We start from the raw sequence: 6,383 nt of genomic DNA, 5'->3' as shown, positions 1-6,383 counted from the left end.
CTGGTGTGGCGTGGGATTGGCGCTGCTGGGTTTCTGGCTGGGCCGAGGGTAATCCAGCGGGTGCTGGGCCTGCTGTGGCAAAGTGATTTGGGCCGCGGGTCTCTTGTGGAGTGGGCTGCCTAGTGGGTATTTTCAACACATGCTGAAGCTGAAATAAGGGGGATGGATCACAATCACCTAAAAAATTATAATCCGAATTTTGATAATGCATGATGTTCCGATATGGAAAAGTATGTTCATAGAAAGTGACATGGCGCGAGATTATAATTTTATTGGTTGAGATATCTAAACACTTGTAACCCCTATGTTCGGAAGGATACCCAAGAAAAACACAAGGTGTGGATCGAGGTGCTAACTTGTGTTTGGCTGTGGCGGAGAGGTTAGGAAAACAGAGACACCCGAAAACTCGAAGGTGAGTGTAGGATGGGACAATGCCAAATAAAGCTTGAGCAGGAGTAATTTTATTGAGAGTTTTGGTAGGCATGAGGTTCAACAAATAAGTGGCCGTTTCAAGGGCATGACTCCAAAGGGGAGGTGGGAGAGAGGCATGAAAAAGAAGTGTACGTTTAATATTATTAATCGTACGAATCATGCGTTCAGCTTTGCCATTTTGTGATGATGTATGTGGACAAGAGAAGCGAAAAACCAATCCATTTTTGACACAGAAAAATTTGAACGGATCATTATCAAATTCGCGACCATGATCGCTTTGGAATGACTTAATGGGACGCTCAAATTGAGTAAGCACATATTGTCGAAAATTAAGGAAGGTTTGAAAGGCTTGAGATTTATAAACAAGAGGAATAGTCCACACATAATGAGTGAAGTCATCTAATAGAACTAAATAATATTTATGTCCTTTTTCACTACGAATAGGAGAAGTCCATAAATCAGCATGAATAATCTCAAAAGCAGAATAAGTAGTACTATTAGAATCATAAAAAGGCAAGCGAGTATGTTTTCCCAACTGACAACCTACACAAGTAGTTGAGTCTTGCTCCTTATTACAATCAATAAAATTTTTATTCCTAAGAAAGCTTAAAGTTGGTGCTCCAGGATGTCCTAAGCGGTTGTGCCATGTGGAAGGGGATAAAGCAGTGAGTGATGTAGCTAAACAAGTAGATGGTGTTTTTGTGACTGGATAAAGGTCCCCCGCACTATTGCATCTGGTTATTAGTCTCCCCGTTCGTAGATCCTTCACAGAAAAACCACTAGGGTCAAATTCTATAGACACAAAATTATCAGAAGTAAATTTACGAACAGAAATTAAGTTTTTAATAATTTGGAGGGCTAAATAAACATCACGAAGGGATAGGGATTTATTTGCAATGCTAGAGTGACCATAACCCGTAATTGGAATGCGTTGACCGTTTCCCACTTGAATAAAATTATTAGTGCTTAAATTAAAAAGGGGTAAGAGATTACCGGCATTATTAGTCATGTGGGAAGTGGCCCCGCAGTCCATGTACCAAGACGGATCATAGTTTTGAAGGCCCATTGTTGCAAAGGAATTTCCGAGCTCGGTGGGAGTCATTGCGGACCCGTACTCCGACCCTTGTGACTGAAATTGTTGCTGCTGTTGCTGATATGGCCCAGAGAAATAGGCTTGTGGAGGTCGGCTTTGCTGCTGGGCCGTGAACCCAGGCCTTGGAGGAGCCTACTACTGTGGGTAAGGACATGGAGCAAAGCCCCATTGTGGAGCTTGTGGCTGGGCCTGGTTATTACCAGCCCACGATGGTTGACCCCAAGACGGAGCCTGTTGCTGCTGCTGTGGTTGGGGTTGCTGCTACTGTTGTGCCGTTCCCCGGCCACGGCCGCGGCCCTTGCTCCGACCATCGGCGCCGCCACCCCTACCGGCTGTTGAGTTTTGTTGCTGGGCCGGGGGTGCGTTGGTTGTTCCAGAAGAAGCCGAATTGGTGGTTTGAGCCACAAAAGAAGAGGCTTGAGCAGTGGTGTCATTAGCACGCCTTGATTCTTCAAGTAACAAACGAGATCGTGCAATTTCGAATGAGGGAAGAGGGTCCGTTTGTTGTATCATTGCAGCAACCGTATCAAAATCAGTGTTAACGAGCCCCGAAACCAATCGAATAACCATCTTTTGCTCCGACACCGGTTGATTAACATTGGCTAATTGATCTTTGATGTTCTTCAATTCACGGCAATATGAAGAAATATCTGAAAAATTTGAGAGATGTAAGGCATTGAACTGATTTTCAAGATAGACGGCTCTAGTGGTTTTATTGTCTTGAAAAATTGCCTTGAGCTTGTCCCAAATTTGTTGAGCCGTAGCTCCTTTCTCTATAACTGTTTCAAGCAAATCCTTGGAGATTGTGCTATAAATCCAGTTCTTGACAATGGAGTCAAGTCGTTTCCACATCTCATCCGATATATCCGTCGGTTTAGTTGTTTTAGGGTCAATATGATCAAGAACATTGTACGCGTGTGTATGACACTCAAATAATTCAACCCAATTGGAATATTGAACTTTTTCTCGATCAAGAATAAGAGGAAATACATTCTTGATGTTATTAACACCTAAAGCAGGGTGATAATCAGAAGAAGAAGATGAAGAGGGTGTTTCGTCGTCTTTGGTCATGGTATTAGTGGCAGTGAGAGTTAGGCGCACCAAAACTTAAAAGAAAGGAAAGAAATTAATTGATTAAGTGAACAATTAATGATGGTGGGAAAAGGCCTGCAAAAGCACTAACTGAGGAAAAATCCGTGGAAAGATGACAAAGAAGGCGACGAAAATAAAATAAAATTTGCGGAAGCTAGATCGTAACCTAAAGCTGTGATACCATGTTAGATATTGTAAACTCCTTGGATTGGAGTGTATTCCATTAATCAATATATATAGGGTTACAATCGTGAGTCCTAATCACATTAGGAATCTCAAAAGATATTTACAAATATTCACAAAATATATCTCCTACTATAACAGAATAACTAGAATATCTATCGTATATTCTATCAAATAATATTATAAGTAGTCAGAAATTCGTACTGTGATGCATTTGGTCAAAGCCGCCACTCCATTAATAAAAGAATGCACAACACCACAAGTGGAGCATGGTATGGAACTATGGGCTTGGTCGCCTTGGTGAGTTGGTTTTGCTGGTGGTGGAGCTAGCTAGGTGGGATACTATGGATTAATTAGATTCGTCTTATAAGGAAATTTTTACTTTTTTAAGTTTTGATTGGGTGTGATGCAGTAATTTATGAATTCAATCTTAATTTATACATCTTTTATCCAAGTGTATATGTAAATAGGGATTAACTATTCCACGTTAAAGGAAGAAGAAAACTAACACATTTGACTATTCAAAATAATTGTATGAAGTCATTGAATACATTTTCATTAGCACGCATGCTTCATTTCCACCATAAGATAATTAGATAAAAGATAAGCTATGTTTGATATTTTTTGGGTGCAAAATGTGGTAAACAGTCCTCCTAAAGTTTTATGGTTAGTTGAAACTTGAAAGCGGAACACTATACTCCAGGCCTCCAGGGCGGAGATAAGGGGGATCGCAAACATGGGACAGCTGTCCCCCCCCCCCCCCCAAAAAAAAAAAAAAAAAAAAAACTCATTAACAAGTAGTAGATATATGTATGCATAAGATGATAAGACAATTTGCCTTTTTTTATTTTTATTTTTTTTTGTTACCAATGAATTATGGTTGTAAATTTGTAATTAGGAATCATGCTAAGAATATTTAATTATTTATATTACCTTTGTTAGTGATTATCTCCAATTTTGGGTATTATTTGTAAGATATAAAAAAAATCCAAAGTTGCATATAACCATTAACGGATGTTGTAAAATTTTCTCAGAAAAAAAAAATATATCTTATGTTAAAATTTGTAAAAATGCAAACTTGGCCATAAGTATATTTTTGTACTAGCATTGTATCATCGGAGAAGGAAAAATTAGTATATGAAGTTGGATTTAGTAAGTGTTTGGATTATAAGTTGTAAACTTTAATTATTTAACAAACTACTTGTTGAGGTTTTTTTTTTTTTTTTTTTTTTTTTTGCCAAAAAATTTTGTCAAACTAAGATGTTCATTTGTCCCCCCGTTTCAAAATTTCTGACTCCGCCACTTCTATAATCGTAGAAATTTGGATAAAAATCCAACAATGAAAAAGTGGATTGGACACTTAGATTTCAAAGAAAATGTAAGAAACTTCAATATTTTAAGCTGAAATTTCTCAAAAACTACAAAAAAAAAAAAAAATGTAAATCACTTTCATAGTCAATTTGGTTTTATATTTGTTAATATTGTATTTATGTTAAGTCTATTTTGTTAGGAGTTTTAGGCTTGTTAGGTTTTTTTTTGTACTGTGTATATATCTTGTCTTATAATCAATGCAAGGCCTAAGCCATTTTCTCCACATCTTTCTCCACTTTAACATGGTATCAAAGCCTTTCTAATTTCTAAAGAATTTTTTTTCGATCTTGGTTTGTTCTTCAATTTTTTTTCCCCGCAAGTTAATTTCTTTGTGAGATTAGGGCTTCAATTTAAATTTTTTTTCACAAAATTCTGTTTGGTAGAATTTAAGGTTTACAATCCCTAATTTTTGGTCAGTTTGTGGTGCGCATATTGTGTATGTGTGTTGTGCAATTCCTTGTGGTGTGTGTGTGTTGAGGTTTTTTTGTTGCTCCGTAGGTGCGCTGTTGTTGTGATGTGCTGCTATTATGGTGCGATGTTGTTGTTTGTGTGGTGTTGTGGTGCTACGCTTTGGTGTGTTCTTGTTGTGTGGTGTGTGTGTGCGTGCTTGCTGTGCAGTTGATATTGCATATTTTGGCTCAATTTTTGAGTGATCCACAAGTTTCTTATTGGGACGTGGCTATTCATGTCTTGCGGTGCCTTAAGGGTAGTCCGGGACAAGGCATCTTATTGCGACCTATTAAGGATTTGATTGGGCGGCATGTACTTTAATTTGACTTGGCGTTCCTTGTCAGGTTATTTTTTGGTTTTAGGTCATTTGGCTATTTCTTGGAAGACTAAGAAACAACCTATCGTTTCCTGATCTTTGGCTGAAGTCGAATACAAATCTATGTCATTCACTACTTGTGAGTTGAAATGGTTGAAACAGTTGTTGTTTGCTCTTGGTGTTGATCATTCGAAATCGTTGCAGTTGTTTTGTGATGGTCAGTCGGCCTTGCATATAACTAAGAATCCAGTGTTTCATGATCGTACGAAAGAATAATGAGGTAGATTGTCATTTTGTTCGTGATGAGTTGTTGAAAGGTAATATTTCAAGTTAATATGTTTCGACCAATTATCAGTTGGCATATACTATTACGAAGGCTCTTGAACGACAATAGTTTAGGTTTTTGTTACGCAAGTTGAGCATTCGTGATCTACAACTCCAACTTGATGGGGAGTATGTATTAGAAGGTTTGGTTTAATATTTGTTAATATTGTATTTATGTTAAGTCTATCTTGTTAGGATTTTAGGCTTGTTAGGTTTCTTTTTGTATTATGTATATTTATTGTCGTATAATCAATGCAAGACCTAAGCCATTTTCTCCACTTTAACACTAATTATTTGAACGCATTATTTTAACATATTCTAGTTATAAATTAAACTCATGTAATGTGATTCATTATTATATAAACTTATTATTCCAAAATATAGAATGCGTCTATTCTTCTAAATTTCAGTAACTAAAGCCATAAACATGACAAAAAGGAAAGAGATATAGTAATAATAATTTTAAAAAATATAAAGATTTTATTTTTTCAAAAAGTTTTTTTTTTTTTTTTTAAAAAAAGCCAATTTTAAATAGTTTATTACATACAGATTATTAAACACTCAAAATAAACAGATTATTAAAACACTAAAACATACAATCCCTCCATATTTAATTACTTTCTCCACTTTTCTTTGCAGCCGTATTTATTAATTCTTTATCATAATTAAAGATTTTCATATTATATATTTCTCCTCCTAACTATCATACTTTATTATTTTTACCATCCACAATTCATTCATATTTTATTGTTTTCTACTAATTTTTTGTAAAACTTTGCGAATGAAAAAATGGAGCAAAGGAATAAAATACGGAGGGAGTATGCCCGAAGTAGATAAGAGAATAGGATTCATGTAATAAATAAGGATGTAACCATTGTAAGTATTTAAATCACTCCATATAAAAACTATAATTACTTTTAAAAATACACTGTACTATTTATAATTTTACAACTAGTTTTTAGGTCTCGGACGATGCTTCGAGTTACTACATTAATTTCATGATTTAAATTTTAAAATTTTTTAATAAAATATGGTATAGCTTAGTGGCTAGCAATATAGTTTAAAAACTTAAAATCTTGGGATCTAACCTTGTCCAATCCATATTTTTAAGCACATAAAATG

The sequence above is a fragment of the Chenopodium album genome, chromosome 14 (genome assembly GCF_948465745.1).
Source record: "Chenopodium album chromosome 14, dcCheAlbu1.1, whole genome shotgun sequence".
NCBI classification, from domain to species: domain Eukaryota; kingdom Viridiplantae; phylum Streptophyta; class Magnoliopsida; order Caryophyllales; family Amaranthaceae; genus Chenopodium; species Chenopodium album.
The sequence above is the reverse complement of the archived record's forward strand: the minus strand, read 5'-3'. Positions refer to the sequence as shown.